At 41.0% G+C, this 23,833-nt stretch overlaps 2 long non-coding RNA genes across 2 annotated transcripts; both read right to left on the reverse strand.

Moving 5' to 3' along the window:
* Window positions 1-644: 644 nt before the first annotated feature.
* Window positions 645-21,132, reverse strand: LOC121641730. Its single transcript, XR_006010786.1, has 3 exons — window positions 21,121-21,132; window positions 5,517-5,523; window positions 645-737 (listed from the first exon to the last, which is right to left on the reverse strand). It is a non-coding gene; the product is annotated as an uncharacterized LOC121641730 (long non-coding RNA).
* LOC121641719 lies at window positions 12,354-12,931 on the reverse strand. The gene is made up of 2 exons (XR_006010775.1): window positions 12,811-12,931; window positions 12,354-12,387 (listed from the first exon to the last, which is right to left on the reverse strand). It is a non-coding gene; the product is annotated as an uncharacterized LOC121641719 (long non-coding RNA).
* Window positions 21,133-23,833: the final 2,701 nt, after the last annotated feature.

Below are 23,833 nucleotides of genomic sequence, written 5' to 3' on the forward strand. Positions count from 1 at the left end.
AAAGGAAGTATAAAATATTTTATATGACTTTTTACATGCTCATTTATGTGTGTTAGGGTGCAAAAGGGGATTTTTTTTCAAAGGGGTGCATAAGGGTGTGTGGGCAGCACAGCACAGTTTACCTAATTGCAGGCACTTAATAGCCATATTTATAATGGCAGCATTATCTGCAGTGATTGCTACTATTTTTTCAGAAACTCTGACAGAACACCACTGATTTTCTCTGCCACAACACAACCCATCTGTGCTTTGTACACAGCTTTTGTTTTTAGCACTTTATGCTGCATTTTGCCCTCCACTATTTAGTGTGCTGTGCTACTCCAGCCATCACATGAGAGTGTAACAGATCAGATGTCAGACAGTACCTAAGGAAAGATGAGGGTCACCATGTTCTGTCAGTGCATCTACACATGGTCAAATGGAGAAATTAACAGAGATTTTTGTTTGTTTTTCAGTGTTATCTACAGATGCCTACAACTGTTGGTGGTAGAAGAAGGGGTTCCCTGCAAATGTGGTCTTGACAAGCAGGACGTGGAGCATCTCTCCATAAAACAGGAACCTCAGGATCTATGGCCCAATCAGGATAAGTGATGGAAGATGGAATGACGACAGGGCACATAGGTCAGGTGTAAACAGTGACGTGGAGTGTAACACTGCCAGAAAATCCCTCATCTGCTCTGAATGTCGTGAAGAGGTTCACCACCAACGATCTCTCTAGAGACATTTAACAAAGAAGCCTTAAACCATACAAGATGTTTTAAAGTGACACATGTAAAAACTGTTAAATTTTAATGTTTATGTCAACATCAAAAATCTGTGGTAAAATGACTGAATGTGGACAAAGATTTAATCAAAAGACAAACTTAGAACGACACATGAGAAACCACACAGGAGACAAACCATTCAGCTGTGATGAGTGTGGACAAAGATTTAGTCAAAGGACAAACTTAAACCAACACATGAGAATCCACACAGGAGAAAAACCATTCAGCTGTGATGAGTGTGGACAAAGATTTAGTCAAAAGACAAGCTTAAACCAACACATGAGAATTCACACAGGAGACAAACCATTCAGCTGTGATGAATGTGGACAAAGATTTTGTCAAAAGACAAACTTAAACCAACACATGAGAATCCACACAGGAGACAAACCATTCAACTGTGATGAATGTGGACAAAGATTTAGTCAAAAGACAAACTTAAACCAACACATGAGAATCCACACAGGAGACAAACCATTCAACTGTGATGAATGTGGACAAAGATTTAGTCAAAAGACAAGCTTTAACCAACACATGAGAATTCACACAGGAGACAAACCATTCAGCTGTGATGAATGTGGACAAAGATTTAGCCGCAAGACAAACTTAAACCAGCACATGAGAATCCACACAGGAGACAAACCATTCAGCTGTGATGAATGTGGACAAAGATTTAGTCAAAAGACAAGCTTAAACCAACACATGAGTGTTGAGGCAAAAAGTTACTCTGTCAAGGAATTAAGAGTCTGGTTCTGAAGTGAAAAATGATTACAAGTTTATTGAACACAGGATTAAAATACAAAGAATAGAATGAATAGGAAGAATAGAAAGAATAGAATTGCAATTCCTGAGAGACTGCTCAGAGGTCTGACAGCACAGAGATCCGAACAGAATCTGATAAGAAACACACATGCAGCATCTTTTAAGCAGAATGATCACGTCACAGCACATCATGAAATACAAACAAAGAGATTGTCTGTTCCTCACACAGGATTAGACACTTCAGCAAACCTAATGAGCTTTTTCAGTTTATTGAGCACGTAAACAACCCCCGGCTGGGTCATCCTGAGGCGCCTGGCCGGTATCAGATAAGTCACACAGGTCAGAGCGAACTGTTCTAAAGAATGCATCCACATTTACGATAGCAACAGGCTACTCAGTATTAAACTTCATTACCAAGAACTTAAACAAGCTGTTTACTCTGAGAGGGATCAGTAGACATAATATAGTAAAAGGGAATAATATGAAATTTCCACAACAATTCCCCTCTTTTGATCATAATGAAACCCATTTCATATTGATCACACCAGAAAAGAAAATTTCATAAGATTAAAGCATAAAAGAAAAGACACCAAAAATGCATCAAACAAGGATAACCACTGAGGCAGAGATGCACAGTGGATAAAAATGAGAACCCCACAATCAGCTAGTGAACCCAAAAACTCTCACGGTGACACCAACCCGCTAATGAACACATAAAACCAAAGAAAAAAACAATTGAAACAAAAAAAACACTGGGAAGACAGAGGAAACAAAAAAAATAAAAAAACAGAAAACCCATAAAAGTAATAAAAGTAATGTATTTGTAGTAAAAAAATGCCCTTAATGATTATATTCAACAATCAAATCAACTCCCCATTTCCCAATATACATTCAGACAAAACATCAGAAGTTGAAAATCCCGAGGATTCGAGAAACTCCATCATAACTCTGAATGGGGAAATAAAAATCAACCTCAATTCAACACATGTGATTTCCAGCAAAAAAAAAAACAAAAAAAAAAACACATCAGAATACATATGAATGAGATGAAGAGCAAACTAAGATGACTAAACAGAGAACTATCCACACAATCTAAACTTTATCATTACCAGAAAAACCAAGCGGAAGAACAGTATCATCATAACAGATCCAGGGAGGCTAGCGGGAGGAGAAACCAGGAAACCTAACGGGGTGTTAGAAAAATCGCCCTGAGCACTAACAAACATCTGGAGGGAATGACCAGGAAATGCAGATGTTATCAGAACCTTGAGGCACCGGGGGAGGAAAGTCACCACAAGCCAGCAGGTAATCAGAACAGCAAAAATAGGGCCTAAGACTGCGAGCAAGATATGCCACCAGCCACCCGACTGAAACCAAGACCATAATTTAGAAGAAAAATCAGAGCTATCCTGAGCCTCCATCCCAGATAACAGATCTCTAAGGTGACATGAACAGAAGACAGATTAGTAGACATATCCGGAATGAATGTACAACACTCGTCCCCTATAACCTTGCAGGTCCCCCCCTTTCAGCTAAGAGAAAGTCCAGAGCCATCCTATTCTGCAGGGTCATGACCCGGAGGGCCTTTAACTCAGGTCCTTCAGCAGCAGACTGTTACACCCACGGTGTAAGAAAGAGGCTCCGCCGATCCTTCATCCCAACTGCCGTCAGACAATCTGTAACCCCTGAACCAGGCTGTCATGTTGTAGTCTGTTTACACTGTTTACACAGTCATTTATACCGTCACCTTATTCTGTTATTGATTTTTTTATGTTTATTGTGTTATATTTAACTCTTAAGTTTATCTATTTATTCCTTCTTTTTTCTTTCACTTTTTTTCTTTGCTGCCGTAATAAGTGAATTTCCCATCCGTGGGATCAATAAAGTTTATCTAATCTAATGTAATCTAACACGTCGAACCCCTTAGGTTTAGAAAAGTGAGACTTTCTAACTCTACAGCTAATGCGTCCATTTGAAAAGCATTGTTAACTGTACCACAGTGTGGAAAAAACACCCCCCAAGCACTGAGTTAGTGATGGAGATACGAGCCCTTGTAGTCATACGAGGAGGAGCGAGAACCCCTGAAAGATCTGACAACACACGGAGGTGAGGGATGAGATAAGATAGATAGCGTCTACCACACCAATTTCTAGGCAGATACAAAAAGGACTTTAAACTGCAAACCCAACCCACATTAGTTGGACAACTATAACCCTCAGGAGATGGAGATAGAAGAGATAGAAGATGGAGATAGAAGAGATAGAAGATGGAGATAGAAGAGATAGAAGATGGAGATAGAAGAGATAAAAGATGGAGATAGAAGAGATAGAAGATGGAGATAGAAGAGATAAAAGATGGAGATAGAAGAGTTAAATAGGGACAAACCAGGACAACTTAACATTACTCTCTCCTGCACACAACGTAAAATTAGGATCCTTACAGGGAGGTCTATCCAGCAGTAAAAAAACCCCACATGAAGCAAGGATGGTGTGATTACAGGTACTGCTTACACCTAAAAGCATAGACACATCAAAACAAGGCATCTCAAAACACAACGGGGCGGCCACTGCATGTACAGAACTAGAAGGCATCACAGACTTAGAAATCAGGTGATCAGTGTTGCAGGAGAAGTCTCTGTGAAACCTAATAGACTGAAATGAAAAATCATGCATCCATGGACAAAACTTCAGAAGCAAAGAAGCATTGAGAAAATGTGTACTGTTAGATTTACCCACTGATCTGGCAGCCAGGAAGGATAGCACCAGCCGCTCTCCAGTCGGTGTCGGTGTGGCATGAGGGATCAGAGAACACACGTAACATGTGCTATTAATCACTTTGGTTTTGGTCTGCTTAGCAAGTGCATACCACAAGTTGTCATGTTCGTCATGATGATTGATGACATGGCGTCGCAGTCTGTGTAACTCAGGAACTGAAAACGTACCAGGTGAAAGGTGAGGGCGGGAACAGGTGAAACTCCTGCTGTCAGAGCAGACAGCACGTACAGTAGCGAAAACAGTGCTGCTAAAACAAACAGAGGCAGACACCAACATCTGCACTGAAAACCCCCAAATGTGCAGGTGGGAGACAGTATTGACGCATCCAGGGTTCCATTCCTTTTTCCCACCGGGGAAGTGAACTGCACACCTTTAGGCAGGAAAAAGGTGTGCAAGCAGCAAACAGGCAGATCACTGGTGGGCTCAGGTCAGAAGGAGCCAGGAAAATCCAGTTGTGTTGCTAGGCTCACCCGCTCTGTCCGGGGCCACGACGTCCCGTTGCTAGGCTCCTACTCAGGCTAAGGGCCAGGCGATACAGCTGCACCCTCGGGGGGGCACCGGACGTGTCCCTGGACTCCGATGGAATGGGCACGAGCCTGGAAGGGGTCCACAGAACCGCTGGGACCCACAGTGCATCCTTTTGAGGTTCTTAGTCAGGACCCAGTCTCCGGGACGGATTGAATGGCACACGGTTTCAGCAGGACGTGGAAACACGTCACGAACAAACTACAATCCAGCCATTCTGCCTCAGGGTGTGAAACCCATTTCAGCTGGTTGTGGGAGAGCTGCTGATCCTGTGAAGCCTCAGAAAGCACAAGGAAAAAGGTTTCACAATAAATGAACACTAAATCCTCACCAATGACGATTCCAGGTTGGGCCGGCTCAGTTCCAAGACCAGGAGGCCTGCTAGAGAGAACCTGAAATGGACTGAGGTTCAACCTTGTCCGGTTACACATCCTCCTGCAGGTCAGGAGGAGGTAGAGAGCCGTCAGCATGCAAAGCAGAGGATGTGAAGGGAGGAGCAGAGGAGAGAGGGAGCGAGGAGGAGAAGAAGGGAGACATCAAGCGAGAGACGGCGGAGTGAGACAGACAGAAGTAACGGTGCCCGCTAAGCTCAGCAACCGGAGACACGTCCAAAACCAGCTTACCGTACAGTTTTTAGAACGGTAACTGCGTCGCCATAGCAACCAGCATTAGGAGAGAAAGATGTGGAAAAAACAAACTTTCTAAACCACATCAACATTCCCTCAAACCACAGGACAGTGTCCTACATGCACATAACCAACATAAACACATCAGATATTTTCCATTACAACATCTGCTTGTTCCTGTAATCTAGAAAAAACAAGTTATTATGAAATGACCAGACTATACGACTGGATCCTGAAGGCCTCTGCTCCGGTATCACCCCTGTGAAAGCCGCCATCATCAGCAGTATAAGATAAGATGAACTAAAACAGCACATGCACCCGTATCCATGGTGATAATATCCTTCCTGTAAAAGTTTATCCCAGAATGTCATAAGTGTCAAAATCATGTTTGATTTTTCAAAACGTACACACACATATTCAAAAGAGATTTAGTATAGACGTCTTTTCCTGTAGATAGATCCACATCATCAGTCCTGCTTATCAGGAAAATAAAGGTGTTTCTGGTTAATAACATCAGAGTAGCAGCATTATGAAACACAGCAACCATCCCTGTGTGGAAGCAGAGCAGCATCCTGGAGAAAATCCTGCTGGAAGGAAAAGGTCGAGTAAAGTCCGTCAGTTCGTTCAGGTCAGTCAGAACTTTGTCAGTACGTCACTCGTTCTGCAGAAAAGCCAAATCAGAGCAGGTAGATTTTCCCTGCATGTAGGAGGATCCATAAAGGCCAATATCACATAGTTTTGGAAAGACATGAAGTCTGCTGGAGTTTTCTTAATCAATTTAATAAACTCCGAGATGATAAGGACATTGAATTTCCCTTTGGGATTAATAAAGTATTTTTCATTTCATTTCATTCATTTCATTTCATTCATTCATTCATTCATTAAATCAAGTTAAATTGCTTTTAATTATGTGTCCATCATCAGCCAAGTTTTTGCTCGAGCAGCTTTTTTGCTTTTGTTCTTTTACAATTTCTTTATTTTATTTTCCAAGAGAATCAGTTTAAAACATCCATGGATATCAGATTATTATGAAATAGTTTGTATTTTCTCCAGGTACATCTCTGTATTAATTCTTACAGAGCACCTTCCCATGTTATTTCAAATAGCAACAACAACCCAAAAAACTATTTTATCCATATTAACGTAGGTTTGTGGAGCTAGTTTTTAAACTTTCCCTTCTTTTACTTTAACTAATTTCCATCTGGTTATTTGGTGACCGTTAAAAGAGGAGCTCCTTAATTTTACTTTAATTTTTTTTTTTTTTTTTTTTTTTTTTTTTTTTTTTATTCCCATTTATTAATCAACATTTTCTCAAAATGCCCGGGATTCATTTATTTGTTTTTAGACAGATTTCAGATCTTTAGTTTGCTTGGTTGAAATATAGATCAGGCCTTCAGTGTTTATTCTTTAAAGTAAAAATAGCACGTATTTTCCCTTTTTTATAGATGTTTGAGACCTTGATCTCAAAGAGCCATGTTATCCATTTTAACTTAGCAATGAATGATAGAGCAATACCAAAGAAAATGATTCCAGTATATGTGGATGTGGCTGCTAATAACCCCTAAATGCAGCATGTTAAGGTTCACACATGAGACCACGGCTCAAAGTTATTATGCAGCCTTTTTAAGAGCAAAATGGAAGCTGTTTCTGGTTTATTATAAATTATAGGTACCAAGATATTCAAAACCTTAACTTAACCCAACTGCGAGCAAAAATAAAATAATCAGGACCCAGAGACACACGAGCAGTTTTGGTGCGAATTACGCACACACTTAAAGTTGACAGGAAATCAGGGAAGTTGCAGTTCGCATCACCACACAGAACCAAGCAGGAAACTGCTGTTCGGTATTTGGGGCCTTTACACCTCTGGCAGAAAAAGGTTTTACTCACTCTCACTGCTTCAGCTGTAGGACTGAGAGAAACCATCTTATCAGATCCTGGGTCAGCGGTTAGACGGGGTAAAAGGGGGGTGTCCTTCAAGCTGGATTCGCAGCAGGAGAAAAACATCACTGCAGGTTCAAGAGGGATAGAACTCCAGTCTTCGGCCTTCTCACACACACTCAACAACACGCTGACGTCATCAGTCACATCCATCACCCTGCAGCCACACAGACTCAGAGTCACACACATTTACACCAGCCGGCTCACATACATGCATTACCCCTGTTTCACTCACATAGCTGTAGGGAGGAACATGCGGGATGCGGAAGCAGGAAGCATCCCTTCTGTTCTTCTGTCAGACTGAGCACAGCTGCAGCCACGTGCTCATTCCACTTTACAGATGACACCTTTCAAGTTTCTGGAGAATGATTAAACCATTGTGTTTCAAATCTCTCATCGGGTTCCCGTGAGATGTTAGCAATGCACACACAGTTCTGAGCAGGGCTGGAGACAGAGGGGGAAAGATTTTTACCTCAGTCAGCTGCTGCAGAAAAAATTTGGCTCGGGAACTCCCAACAATAGCACACAGGATTTCCCAGGGGGTGTGTCCATGCTGTGATGACGGAGTCAGGGTTGGCCATAACTTTCACTCCATCAGGAGAAGATGTGAGACAAATGTTTAACCGACACATCAAATCTCGACCCAAAAAGGTTGACCGGACCAACTTCAGACAGCAGAAATAAATGTTTAAATTTACACCCCAAGAGTAAATTACACCCAAGGGGTGCGGTCAACCATTTCTTTCACGGTGGTCCCAGATGCAGAGATTGAATGCACAAAATTACCAGACATCTTAAGCGGCACAGGAAACTCAGAAGCCCTCAACTGATCTAGTTGCACCAGAGTCTACCATGAATTCAACGGTCTTACCCGACACCTCGACTTGTAGGTTTGGGAAAGTCTTGTAGGCCTCAGCCGTTAAATGCGTATTTTCGCTGCTATACGTCTTCGTCGGTATGCATCTGCTTTCGAGCACAGAGATAAGCATGGTTAATTTAGTCAAAGTCAGAGGAAACAGCAAGCGTCTCTTCATTGCAACAGAGCGAGGGAAAACTGCACGTGTTCATCAGTGTTATGACCTTCAGCGGGTGTGTGTGGTGTGTGTGTGTGTGTGTGTGTGTGTGTGTTGTGTTATCTGTAGTTTGTTTTACATTGGGTGTCTGTGTGCTTGCAGCAGAGCAGGAGGAAAAGGAGAAGAGAGCTTTCATTTACTGGGTCAAAACTTTGTGTGTGTAAGTTACGTCACCCAGAGATGTGGAGCGTCCCCCGTGATCCATCATTGGCTGCCATACCCCCACCAGTCAATCTGAAGGGGCACGTTGCCGGCCCCCATTTTGCAGGCGACGCGGACACTCAGCCTTCCAGTGTCCCAGCTGTCCGCAGATATGACATGCGTCATGATGGCAGCCACGTCCTCGAGAACCACGCCCACGTCCACGTGGGAAGTCACGCCGTCTGGCCCCGTTTGGGTTTGGACCAGACAGAGCTGAATACGTTGTCATAGCAGCCAGGTGCAGCTCTTTGTCCCCCCTCAGCAGCTCCAGCAGCAGAAAAAAAGGAAACTCATCAGCAAACTTTGGCCCAGAGGTCAAAGGGGCAATTGGGTCGCGATCTCAGCGACCTCGGTCTCCGTCCATGTTCGGAAGACCAGAATGGGTCCCAGTCGGACCAGCCACTGAGTGATTGGTGACTGAGTGGTGGAATTAGAGTTCAGGCCATCTTTCCTCAGGGTCACAATGGAAGTTCTGCTGCTTTTGTGAGGGGCTTTGGAGTTTTTCTTTTCCTCTGTGGTCTGCGGATCGGGCTGTGGTTCGGCCTTGGGCAGGTGGCGGGACTGGGGGTAGGCAATCCAAGTCCGGATCCGGAGACGCTCCCAGCATCGTCAGGTCTGGGCACAGGAATGAGGTGTTCTGGCCGCTCGGGCCCGATGGTGGACATGCAGGTAGAGAGGATACAATGAGTTAGTTTTCAGCTGAGAAAAGTGAGACACAGCAACAGAGGTTGTCATCCGCTTATCATGGCTGTGGTCAGGTCGGTGCAGGTCAGTCTGTGGGGGTTCAGTAAGTTTTGGAAGAACTCTGGCGTTCTGTTTTCTCTGTCGACGCTCACATTCTGCGAGCCAATTTGTTAAAGCCGCCTGATGTTTTCTAAGTGGTCCCAATCTGAGACCTTCACCCGTTTCTGTGACTTTAATTTGTCCCTCATCCTATCTAAACCTTCTTTAGTTATTTTTAATGCTGCCGGGCTCAAAGAGCCTTCGGCTGGAACAAATACCATTCTGGATCTACTCCGCACACATTTCCACACACACCTTCCCATACTTACGTTCCATGAACTCAAAGAGTTCACCGCGGGGCGTCGCCGGTGTTTTGGAGCTTACATTACCCATGTTTACACTTAAGCACGGGGAGGAATATTCCCACACCTTAGACTACAGACGTCTCTGTAGAATACGGAATAACGGCTAATCCGTCCGCCCTATCTCACTGCTTTCCAGCGAGAGACCCACTCACACCCTTGTGAAGGGATTTTAACCTGCCCAGATCTCCTAATGAGACCTTCAGGCCCGCTTCTAGTCTACGGAGCTCCCAAAATCCCTTGTGAAGGGATTTTAACCTGCCCAGATCTCCTAAAGAGACTTCCAGGCCTGCTCCTAGTAAGCGGAGCTCCCAAAACCCCCGGCTGCCCGTCTTCCTACTTTTCTAAAAAGGGAGAGATGTGTGTGTGCGTGAGAGCAACCTAAAATCCTAGAGTAATTTCTCACTCACCAGACTTCCTTGACAGGATGGAAGATGTTCGAGATCCTGGCGGGCCAGTAAGGAGATCCACGAGGAGTCCCCCAGAAAAGAAAAGCTGAGACGTACTCAGGTTGATCAGACACCCGTCGTAAAACCCGAAACTGACCACGCAGGAGCACTTCTGACACCAGATTGTTGAGGCAAAAAGTTACTCTGTCAAGGAATTAAGAGTCTGGTTCTGAAGTGAAAAATGATTACAAGTTTATTGAACACAGGATTAAAATACAAAGAATAGAATGAATAGGAAGAATAGAAAGAATAGAATTGCAATTCCTGAGAGACTGCTCAGAGGTCTGACAGCACAGAGATCCGAACAGAATCTGATAAGAAACACACATGCAGCATCTTTTAAGCAGAATGATCACGTCACAGCACATCATGAAATACAAACAAAGAGATTGTCTGTTCCTCACACAGGATTAGACACTTCAGCAAACCTAATGAGCTTTTTCAGTTTATTGAGCACGTAAACAACCCCCGGCTGGGTCATCCTGAGGCGCCTGGCCGGTATCAGATAAGTCACACAGGTCAGAGCGAACTGTTCTAAAGAATGCATCCACATTTACGATAGCAACAGGCTACTCAGTATTAAACTTCATTACCAAGAACTTAAACAAGCTGTTTACTCTGAGAGGGATCAGTAGACATAATATAGTAAAGGGAATAATATGAAATTTCCACAACATGAGAATTCACACAGGAGACAAACCATTCAGCTGTGATGAATGTGGACAAAGATTTAGTCACAAGTCAAGCTTAAACCAACACATGAGAATCCACACAGGAGACAAACCATTCAGCTGTGATGAATGTGGACAAAGATTTAGTCAACAGACACACTTAAACAGACACATGAGAATCCACACAGGAGACAAACCATTCAGCTGTGATGAATGTGGACAAAGATTTATTCACAAGTCAAGCTTAAACCAACACATGAGAATTCACACAGGAGACAAACCATTCAGCTGTGATGAATGTGGACAAAGATTTAGTCAAAAGACAAACTTAAACCAACACATGAGAATCCACACAGGACAGAGACCGTTTCCTTGTGAGGTTTGTGGTGAATTATTTAGATGGCGTGTCTCTTTAAAAGGACACATGCGTGTCCACACAAAATAGAAACGACGAAAGTGCAAAATTTTGCTACTAATCTGTAAACAATGTTGTTTACAGTGTAAATATGAGCTGGTTAGAGGAACTTCAAGGGGGTATTCTACGGTGGTGATACACTGTGGTGTCTCTTCAGTACCCACCACTGACCTTTACTTGAACTTTACCTGGTCATGTCTAGGGCAAAATGTGCCTCATCAGATTTTGTTGTCTTTTTTTAGTAGTTGAAATCTGTTGTTCATTCATTCATTGCCCATTGGTACCTTCACAAATTTGTCCATATTTTGCTAGCAGCTAAGATCCTAATCTCGATGAGCTCGCAAGACAGGTGAAGAGTTGTTATGATGCAAAAACACAAATTAATAACTTACATCCTTACAAGCTGAATGATGAATGACGTTCAGGTTTAGGTGTTTCCACCTGTTCAGTCTCAGATATCTGTGTTTATCTGGTGTTTGGACGTTCTGTCAAGAATTTAAAAATTACTGATGATTAAATGCTCCTGCAGCCATTTTACAAAGGGAAGGAAGAGGACCGAGTCTAGAAATATTCGGCTGCAACAACATCGCCTCTCGCCTGACTAACTTGGTTAGGCTCTAGCCCCACAAACAGGTAAAGAGCATGGATGGCAGTATGGGCGATATAATGTGTTGTTGTTCACCTGAGGGTTGTATTTACTTATAAGCCTGGTACACACATAACAATATTTGGGCTGTTTTTGTCCTGATTTTGCCTCTTCCCAACCTTGGACAGCAAACGCCCGATCATCGTGTGATTTCCCTGTCCAGTCATAATATGGTCTGTGGTGTGTTATGAGCCGATTTGTCCCGATAATCTGCTCCGATATGGGTCATAGCCGACAGTTGGGAACATTGAACACGTTTAATATTTCAGTGCAGATTTCTGAAGAACACCGCCGACTCGTGCATTGTGACTGTGTGGGGGGTGACGTGGCACGGAATGTGGCCAATCAGAGCGAGCTGGCTGGGGAGCAAGGAAGTAAACAAAGTCCGTGTTCACGCCGTCTCCAGTCTGATATTTTTTTTTACTTCTGCCTTTTTCTGTTAACAATGGTCCCAAGACCTCCATCATTCTCCCGTCCTATATATTCCCTTCTTTCCGATTGTTACCATGTTTCTTCTTCTTTGCTTTGTGCCATTTGTTGCCATGCTTCTTTTTCTATGTTTTTTGCTGGTTGTTGATGTTGTTCTTCTACATTTTTTGCCGGTTATTGATGTGGTTCTTCTACGTTTTTTGCCGGTTGTTGCTATGGTTCTTCTTCTACGTTTTTTTTGCCAGTTGTTGGTATGGTTCTTCTTCTGCATTTTTTGCCGGTTGTTGATATGGTTCTTCTTCTACATTTTTTGCCGGTTGTTGATGTGGTTCTTCTACGTTTTTTGCCGGTTGTTGATGTGGTTCTTCTACGTTTTTTGCCGGTTGTTGATATGGTTCTTCTTCTGCGTCTTTTTTAGTTCTGCCCTTTTCTGTTATCGATTGTCCCAAGACCTCCATCATTCCCCCGTCCTGTAAATCCCCTTCCATGCTGTGTTATGGTCTTCCGATTGTTACCATGTTTCTTCTTCTTTGCTTTGTGCCAGTTGTTGCCATGCTTCTTTTTCTACGTTTTTTGCCGGTTGTTGATGTGGTTCTTCTACGTTTTTTGCCGGTTGTTGATGTGGTTCATCTACTTTTTTACGCCAGTTGTTGCTATGGTTCTTCTTCTACGTTTTTTGCCAGTTGTTGGTATGGTTCTTCTTCTACATTTTTCGCCGGCTGTTGATGTGGTTCTTCTACGTTTTCTACCGGTTGTTGATATGGTTCTTCTTCTACATTTTTTTCCGGTTGTTGATGTGGTTCTTCTATGTTTTTTCCGGTTGTTGATATGGTACTTCTTTACGTTTTTTGCCGGTTGTTGGTGTGGTTCTTCTATGTTTTTTGCCGGTTGTTGCTATGGTTCATCTTCTATGTTTCAATGTTTGACCAGCTCGGAGGACTAGATTGTAGATGAGTTGCTGGACTGCATCGTCATGTGTGTGTTCTGTGATTACATTTTCGGAGCACACAACGCAGTACGATCAAAACTGACTTTTGACCAGATAAAAAAAGATTTCCTATGATTAAAAAAATCATTGTGTGTACCAGGCTTTAGAGACCTATTTGAAGACTAGATATTTCTTCACTATATTCTGATACATAAAAATGTATTATTTAAGGGGGACATGTTTTTTTTAGCTTTCATGAATATAGATTATTTCTTGTAAAGACAAGGTTTTTTTATAAGGATCTTTCAGATAATTTGCTAACAAAATGCCTTATCTAAATACTTTCCACATTGTATGATTTTATCAGTGTAATTGTATATTATGAGATTACTGTAACCTGCTGCAAGAAGCAGACTTCTCCATTTAATCCTTCTCATAAGATTTATAACTTTAGGAGGTTGGTTCTTTTTTTTTTTTTTTTTTTTGTTTTAAATATATCCAGAAACTCATTACTTTTTTTCTATAACTTCTAAATCATTTACTTTATTATAAGTTAATGGAAAACATGATACTTGGATGTCTGAATTTGACTGTAGTGTTTAGATTATTCTCCCTGTAATAGTAGCCACGAGCAGAGTGTATTCATGTGTGTTAACTGTATTCATGTGTACGTGTATGTCCTACGTCATATATCTCAATAAAAGATGTCAGAGTTTTCTGAGATCTGACTGACTGTTAATAGTCCCTGACTCGTCCTTATATGAGAGTAATCAAGAAATTTAGGTCCTCCTGACACACAGAGACAAACGAGAAGCCTTTTGGATATGGGGCTCCCCTTGAATCTTAAATGTTCTTTTATTATTATTTTAAAATATGTTTTTCCTTATAACAGGAATGGAGAAACATATGAAAATAGGTGGATAGAGTAGAATTAGAAAGAGAAAAGATGGAGAAAGGAAGAACAAAACTAAAGGTAGAAAACAAACTGCAATCAAAGCTAAACAGATAAACTAAACAGCCTGAAATGAAACAGTAAACATCCTGAAGGCTTCTAAAGCCCTGTTTCCATCATCTGGTCCGGACACATTTCCACAGACACTGGGATGGGTACCCTAATATCCGACCCAACCCGTTTTACTTTTTCTTGCCCTTCCGTTGGGGTACCAATCCAACCGACCTGACACGAAAGGGTGGAGTTTTACACACTGCAATCTGTTGATCAGTTGAGGAAAACCTGACAAAACAACAAAGTAGGAATGGCTTCTTGTTTAGAGCAACATATTTTCTTTGTTGATTAAATCTCCATTTAAAATTGAATTACAAAGCACTGCTAAGAAGAAAAAACACAAACTGTTGGATGATCACCAATCTCCTCCTTTGTTTCTGTGTGGTGTTTTGATTCTACTCTAATTAAGGTGCTGCGATGGCTCGACGTAGCTTAAGGCATCTACAACTATCCAACTGATATTTCGCCTCTCAGTAAAGGTTATGGTTGGCTTTGGAAACGCAGCGAGGTCAGTTTCCAAACATATCCGCACCCTTACCAGTCCAACCTGACCTACACCCATTGGTAGAAATCAGCCTTACGAGAACACAACAGACAATCTATAGGAGCACCTGTGAGAAGAAAAACTGCAAAAACCAGGAACTGCAACGAACACAAGTATATGTGTGGGTGTCAGCATGTGTCTGTATGTAGGTGTGTGTACTAAGCATTAGGGGTGAGTTGTGTTGAGTGCTTATGTAAATGCAACCACACTACCTCCAAGGATCAGAGGCAGACCGAGAGGGCCCAAGCCTCGGTCAACCAGCAGCCACCACAGAGCAGAACTGAGACAGACCACTGCAGCAATGGTGGACAGTTCCCCAACACCAGGGCCCAGGCTTCACCACCCAGCCCATGCTGGGGCAGCCCCAGGTCACAGAGTTTGCCCAGTGTGGAGAGTGCAGTAATATTACACTTTAACCATGTTGCAAGGTCTTCACAAACCTGAAACAAAAACTTCTGAAAAGGTGTGCAAAAACATAAAGCATGTAAATAATCATTGAGTGCAGGGGTGGCCAACGTCGGTCCTCAAGAGCCACAATCCAGCAGGTTTTCCATGCATCCCTGTACCAGCACACCTGACTCAAATTAAATGGATCCAACAGTCTATGAGAATTTACACAATGACTCATTAGTTTGAGTCAGGTGTGTCAGTGCAGGGTGCATGGAAAACCTGCAGGACTGTGGCTCTCGAGGACCGACGTTGGCCACCCCTGATTGAGTGTGTTATTAATGTAAGCAGATGTTTGATGATGTTAGACCCATCTTAAACACTCTTTGTCCTGGGGGATGCGCAGTCGGCTGCGTCTGGGTGGGAGGTGATGGGGGTGGCTGGGGGTGGAGGTGGAGACCGGATTTGGGGCTCACTGCCCTCTGGTCTGCCAGGGATGTCTCCCACAGAGCATGGTGGGAGGGAGGGGGAGGTGCTGGGGAGTGCGATTGGGAAGTTCATGTGCTGTGTGTGTGTTTATACTTTTTTTGTTGTTGTTTTTTTAACCTGTCCTGTCCAGCATCATAGCAAGCATAATGATAATCTGGTTGCTGTATCGGGCTTAACAAATTTGCTCTGCCAAGGGGAGGCCTATGGGCAAGGCTCCTCTTGATATTCTGATTTATTAGAAGAGGAGACAAAAACACCACAGACAGAAGGCAACGACCCTTCAATCCAAACTTTCAACCAGGCAACAAACTGTTACACCTGTACATGAACACACCAGAAAATTTCCTACGGCTTTTACTGAAAAACGGAGCTGCTAGTCATTAAGACTTCTTAAATAACAAAATCAAAAAGACATATCACAAAAGTAGCACACTAACCAGATACAAACTCACAGGGAAAAAAAAGAAATTGTCTCTTAGTTTATAAACTCACTGGACAACTCAGTGACTGTGTCAGCATGCCGAGTATGAGGTTTAAGGAATGATCAGTGATGAAGAGTGGTGAGTGAGATGGTGCAAATGTGACCACACCTCTACGGAGGCTAGAGGCAGACCAGGGCAACCCAGAGTCCTGGGCCCTCAGCAGCAGCCCTGTAGCACTAACCCAAGCACCCACCCCAGGAACCAGGGCACCATAGATTCCCCCCACCTACTCCAATCTCCACCTCATGGTGGGATGGTGATAGTGCCAAGCATCACAAAGGCCAAAATCCTTCATATACTGTTTAACACTTTCTGTGGATTGCTAGTCTTGATGACTTCCTGTGGTACTGTTGGTCTGGTATAACTGAGTGAGGTGAAAAGGGAGTGAAAAAAGGACGGGTCATCAACATTTGGACCATATATATTTGCAGTACATAACTTAACATTTTGAATAGATATTGTAACTATTATGAATCTTGCTTCTGGATCTATGATTGTATTCTTAATGTCAACGTTTAACCTTCTATTAATTAGAGTTGCTACTCCTCTCATCCTAGAATTATAACAAGCTGAGTACACATGTGGAAACTGGGCTGTCAAAGATCCACCGCTGAGATTGACAAATGAGTCCAAGGATCAGAGGCAGACCAAGAGGGCCCACAGAGCAGAACTGAGACAGCTCACTGCAGTAATGGCAATGCTTCCAGACAGGAGGCAGCAAAGAGAGGCTGCAGCCAGAGCATCCCCCACCCCCCAACCTGTTCCACTTCTTCAAACCAATATCCCCAACTCCCACTCTCACCCCATATCCCCTGCTCCAGTGCAGGCCGCCCCACCCACTGAAAGGAGGACAGTTCCCCAGCACCAGGGCCCAGGCTTCACCGCCCAGCCCACGCCGGGGCAGCCCAGCCACCCAGTGAGGACCATGTGTGCGGAGTTCATTTCTATGTTGATATGACCCGGTTCACCGAGTAGGCCCAGTGTGGGGTGTGTAGTAATATTACACATTAACCACGTTGAAAGGTCTTCATGCACCTGAAGCAAAAGCTTCTAAAAAAAAAAAAGGCATGCAAGACCATAAAGCATGCAAATAATCATTGGGTGTGTTATTAGTGCAATGTGAGCAGATGTTTGATGGTGCTAAACCCATCTTGAACATTCTGTCCTGTATAGTAGCTTCTGCAGAGAATTTGTATTGTACAAGGCCTAAATTTGAGTTGTCAGTCATTTTGAAGGTATTTAAACACATTTGTGACTAAAAGTTTGGAGTGGAAGTTTGAACTTTTTATAAACTCGGTATCTGGGAAGTTTCCAAATTAATCTTCTGCACATCCACAAATCTTTAATGAAAATACTTAAAACAAAGTAATTTTCCCCTGCTTCACAGATGGATGTTCAACTGATGACCTAGGACCTTCTACTCTCAAAACTTGTTTGTTTTTCCAAGCTGACAAGCTAACACCCACAGGTCTAATATCTCAACCAGGGCAAAGACGAGATCATCTGGTGGGATCCCTCACCAGGACTTGTTTAACTTAACATTCCTGCGGGTAATAAACTTTAAAAAGGTTTGGCACTTCAGCAGAAGAACACTGCAGAGGACAGACTTTCTTTATCTAAGATACAGTAGAGAACAAAGATTCTGTCAATATTTTAAATATTTTCATATGCTGTTGATAAGCTATTGGTATTTAGATATGCAGATCATCGTTATGGTACAAGGTTGACAAGTTTGATTCCTTCATGATCTGAAACTTTCCTCACCATTCTTTATAGTTCATTTTAATGACATTTGCTTTGTTTGAATGATGATAATGTTTCTTTAGAATGTATATCAGTATTTTAACAATGACATTTAAGACTAACATTTGATAACGTACAGATGTATTAACAAATGTTTGATACTTTTACAAAGGAAATCAGAAAGGAAACACTGAACCAGCCCCCTAGGTCATCTGATCCCAGCACTGCAGAGGCTGCCCATTGGTTGAACACCTTCTTATGGGTGTGGACCATCCTCACACTTCCAAAAACTTACGACAAATGATTCAGATTCAGAGATGAGAACTAAAAAGTGTTCTACCGAGATGCTTCCAAAACCCTCCTGTGTGACGACTCTTGAGCAAGAATTCTCTTCAGAAATGGAAAGAAAGATGCGGCGGAAGAATTACGGTTTTTGCCGTTATGTAAGCCGCATCACTATGGACCACATTAGACCTGCATTTTTTAACATGCATGAGGAGAGAAGATCCGCCCTACACATGCCTTTTGGTACTAGACTACATTTTGTTCTGTGGAGGCAAAAAGTTACTCTGTCAAGGATGAGGAGTCTGGTTCTGAAGTGAAAAATGATTACAAGTTTATTGAACACAGAATTAAAATACAAAGAATAGAATTGCAATTCGAGAGACTGTTCAGAGGTCTGACAGCACAGAGATCTGAAGAGAATCTGATAAGAAACACACATGCAGCATCTTTTAAGCAGAAGGATCACGTCACAGCACATCATATATCTTGTAAGATAAAAACAAAGAGACTGTTCCTCACACAGGATTAGACACTTCAGCAAACCTAATGAGCTTTTGCATTTATTGAGCACATAAACATGCCCTGCTGGGTCATCCTGAAGGTATCTGGCCACACAGGTCAGTGTGAACTGTTCTAAGGAATGCATCCACTTTTACGATAGCAACAGGCTCCTCAGCATTAATCTCTGTTACCAAGAACTTAAACAATCTGTTTACCTTGAGAGTGATCAGTATAACACAATATTGAAGTGAATATATGAAATTTCCACAGCAGTTCTTTGTTTCTTTATATCTACTTAAACTCCAGTTTAGTTTTTGCATTCTCACTTTTTGTACTGATTTTTGATAACTGGTTAATTCAGGCTTTTTCGCTTCAATACCAGTTTACAAAGTTTCTTTTTTCTTTTTCATAATATTTCATTTATTTATTTTTGGCTCATCAAAGTTGCACTAGTGATATTTTTTGCCACATCTCAGCAGACCCTTTTCACTATTTCACCATCTCTTGACACCACCAATCCAGCAGCGTCTTGGGACGAGACTGAATGAGCAGCCAGAACCTTCAGACCCAAACCTGTGGACCACCACGTGTGACGAACCTTTTGGCTCCTTTGGAAGTTTGAGTCAGAACGAACGAATGACTCAAACCAGATGGAGGAAGGTTTAATGGGAATAAATGAAAATAGATCATTGACTTTAGGTACAATCATCATTTGTATGGTGGCAACCATACAAATTCAAACTTTTAACCCAACAAGAAATCCTTTTCTAACTCATGTTGTGTATATATGCTTTTATGTTTAATTTCTGTTTTCTACTCCATTCTGTTCTGTTCTACAGTCAGACGCTTTTCTCCAAAGCGACTTCGAGACGAGAGTAAGAACACCAGCAGAAACCAACCAGAAGGGACGTCATCATTAAGTGGTACTCAGACTGCTGGGAGTCCAGGTGGACGCAGGTGCTGTCATGTAGCGCTAGAGGAGGACTTTCTTTTTTTTCCTTATGATTTCATCACACAACATCATCTTAAGCATAAGTGCACGCATCTTCTTCAGTACTGAGCTGAACCAAAGAGCTGGACAAATCTTTTTAACTCATTCCGATGAGTAAAAGAGTTAAGCTAAGTGTGGAAATGCTCCTTAAACAACTGAGTCTTTAGCTTGCTCTAAAAGTGGATAAGGACTCTGCGGATCGGACGGAGTTTGGTAGATGGTTCCACCACCGGGGAACAACAGAGGAGAAGAGTGTAGCTACTGATGTGGCGCCACCTTGTGGTGGGAGCACTAGGCGTCTTTCACTGGCAGAGCGTAACTGTGGAGAGGGAACCTCGGAGGACGAGAACATTGGGAACTTTTACAGTTCCACAGTTTGAAAGCAGGTCGGTGGAAGTTTTTTCACATGCTTGTACAGGCAGAAATGTTACTGATGCAATACTAACAACTTGTAATTTGTCTACTAGCTCAGGCCATGGCTCTCCGGAAAGGAAGAGAAGAAAGATTGGCTTTCTTGGTGTGTCCCAACGGGATCGATGTGAAGCTGCATCATCTGAGGTTACAGTTAAACCTCGGAGGAAGAGAACGTTGGATGATTTGACAGATGCTCCACGTGGAAGCAGGTAAGGGTTAGTTATTTAAAATGCTTGTATAAGAAAAAACGTTACTGATGGAATCCTAACTTTTGTTTTTCAGCTCAGGCAGCTGTTGGAAGAGAAAGAAGAAAAAATCGGGCTAGGACAGGAAGCAGCTGCGCCCAGTGTGGAGGGCTGAAAGGACCAGAACTTCATGAAGAGGATGTAGAAGATGGTATCAGTATTGCAGGTTTACAACCTGCACAGGTGGTAACACACACTCACACACACAAAAAAATGCCCAGTGTAGCTTAGAGAATATATAGATGCCTACATTCAGAAACACACATTCATTGGGATGAATCTTGTTTTAAATTGATTAATGCTTTTGATAACTTGCTGTTTCTGTCTATTTGTTTAGATTCTCCCAAAGAGGCTCAAAACGTGGCTTCAACTAACACAAAGGAAGACAGGCCTCAGAGGAAAAGGACCAGAGAAACAAAAAAATGCCCAGTGTAGTTTAGAGAATATATAGATATTCTCGTTTTGCAGCCCACTAGACACTCTAATGTCTCTGGAAGGGAGCTCCCTCTTGTGTGATCCTTCCCGAGGTTTCTTCCAGGCCCTTCTGTTAAAAGGACAGTTTGGGAGTTTTTCCTTGCCCGCTTGAGGGAAGTGTCTTAATCATGTGGACTGCGGTCATTATGGCTAGATGTTTTAAAACCTGGGCATTTTCATTAGAAATTTAAAAACAGGGCCACACCTCGTCAACATCAGGTCCTAATTAAATTCTAAAATATAAATAGTAAAAGAAGCTCAAAAAGTTTACACATTTATTTATACATGTAAGTTAAAATGATACATATTTTAAAATTATATATATATATATATATATATATATATATATATATATATATATATATATATATATATATATATATATAATACAAATATATAAAATACAAATAGAGAATAAGTTAATAAGCTTATTAGGCCAATAAATAACTTAATAAAAAAACTCAAAACAAAGCAATCTGTTTATATATGAATAAAAAGTTAAATATAAAATAAAAAAACCAAAATAAAAATATTGAAACCAGAAAAAATAAAAGGAAGAAAATAAAAATACAAATAGAAAAAGGTCTATATCTTATAAAACTCAAAACAAAAAAACAGTAAAACATAGATATATATAACCCTTTGGTGCATTAATTATTACAAAACAGTACCACATTAATTTTAAATAAACTATTTTACTTCTACAGACATGCACACTGATGTTTTTTAAATCTTATTTTAACTTAGTGTATTGATTTTTCTATTTGATCTATGAAAATATTCATAAAATACCTTGTCAGCTAAACAGAATTAAATCGATTAAACTTAGAGGATTTAAACCAACTTAAATGAATAAAAGAAACACAGTAGAAACAGAACAAGCTAAAATAGAAAGAAGGAAAAAAAAACTAGACAGAGCAAAAGAAGCGAAAACAATGTGTCCAAAAATCTAATAAAGAAAACTAAAGAAAAAGCACAAATAAAATAATACACAAAATTAAACAAACTAGAGGTATAACAAATTCAGAAGGATAAAAGCGATGAAAACAAATATAAACACACTCAAAGTAATAAATCAAATTAGCCAGGCAGGCAGATAGATTATATATAGTTATATATATAATACAAAGACAGCTGATGACATAGAGAAATATCGTTATATTAAAATCGATATACATGTAGACTACTAGTCAATAGTTTAGGCTCACTTTCCTAGTTTATCTATCTATCTATCTATCTATCTATCTATCTATCTATCTATCTATCTATCTATCTATCTATCTATCTATCTATCTATCTATCTATCTATCTAAATTTATCTCTATATGATCTGTCTTTCTATATAAAAGTATATAAAACTGTAATTCTGTCTTTATACATATGTTTCTCACACACACACACACACACACATATATATATATATATGTATATGTATTTATATATATACATATATATATGACAGAAACAGAGAGGCAGATCATATAAAGAGAAATAAACAAATATACAAAGATAAAGCGATTAATAGATAGATACAGAAATACAAACTAGGAAAGATAAAGAAACATAGATTGAGAGAGAAGGAGGCAGAGATTCTAGGATTTAAAAGAATCCCTTGTTGACTGTTTTCCAGCACATGAATAAAAATCCAACAGTACTGATTACATATCCCTCAGGAAAGCTAATCATTGGAGCTGCAGTTTAAATGGTATCTTGACATTCTGACAGACTGGTGTTCAGGCTGGTGGAGGCGTTCTCCTTTCCTGTTTGTGTTCAGTCCTAAATATTCTGTCAGAAATTCAACAACTTTTCAACCCAATTTTTGTTACCTGCAAAATGGTTGACACAAAAAAGTTTAGCATCAATGCTGTCAGCATTTCCTGAGTGGTATGAATCTATCTCTTCCCTCTTTCTGTCTTATGAGACTAATAGAACAGAATAGTTCAACAACTTTGTTCAATAATTTGAATAACAAACCTTTATATTAGACCTTCTCTATACTTTTTTAAACTCACTCCCTTAATTTCGCTAAACTGTATCGCGTGTCGATAAAATGACATTCCATGAAATCATGAGCTCTTATAGAGGTGTGGCCCTGATCTATAAAGTCTGAATTGGAGCTATAATTAAATAAAAATAATAATATTAATATTAATTAAAAATTAAAATTATTAAAATTTTTATATAATTTTAAAATTTAAATGTGTTTCTGTTTCATTTTGTTTTGTCTGAGTCTTCCTACATTGCATCACCATGTTTATAGTTTGTACTTCGTTTGGGTAAACATTTTTCCATTTTCTCCATTTTGTGCTAATTACAAAATGTGCAAATGCAGTTAAAGACATAAGAAGAAAAGAATAAAATAAACATACTCATTACATAGGCCTGTTACACACATAACGATTTTGGGCAGTTTTTTTCCTGATTTTGCCTCTTCCCGACCTCTGACAGCAAACGCCCGATCATCGTGAGATTTCCCTGTACAATTATCATTTGGTCTGTGGTGTGTTACGAGCCGATTTGTCCTGATAATCCCCTCCGAAAAGGGGTCGCAGCCAACAATTGGCAATATTGAACATGTTCAATATTTCAGAGGTGGTTTCTGAGGAACGCCAACGACTCATGCATTCTGACTGCGTGGATGGTGACGTGACACAGAATGTAGCCAATCAGAGAGCGAGCTGGCTGGGGAACAAGGAAGTAAATAAAGTCCGTGTTCACGCCGTCTTCAGTCTGTTATCTTTTTTTATTTCTGGCTTTTTCTGTTAACAATAGTCCCAAGACCACCATCATTCCCTCGTCCTATATATCCTCTGGTTTTCCGATTGTTATTATGTTTCTTCTTCTTTGTTTTTTGCCAGTTGTTGCTATGGTTCTTCTTCTTTGTTTTTTGTCAGTTGTTGCTATGGTTCTTCTTCTTTGTTTTTTGTCGGTTGTTGCTGTGGTTCTTCTTCTTTGTTTTTTGCCGGTTGTTGCAATGGTTCTTCTT

This window comes from Melanotaenia boesemani, chromosome 6 (genome assembly GCF_017639745.1).
Source record: "Melanotaenia boesemani isolate fMelBoe1 chromosome 6, fMelBoe1.pri, whole genome shotgun sequence".
Classification (NCBI taxonomy): Eukaryota; Metazoa; Chordata; class Actinopteri; order Atheriniformes; family Melanotaeniidae; genus Melanotaenia; species Melanotaenia boesemani.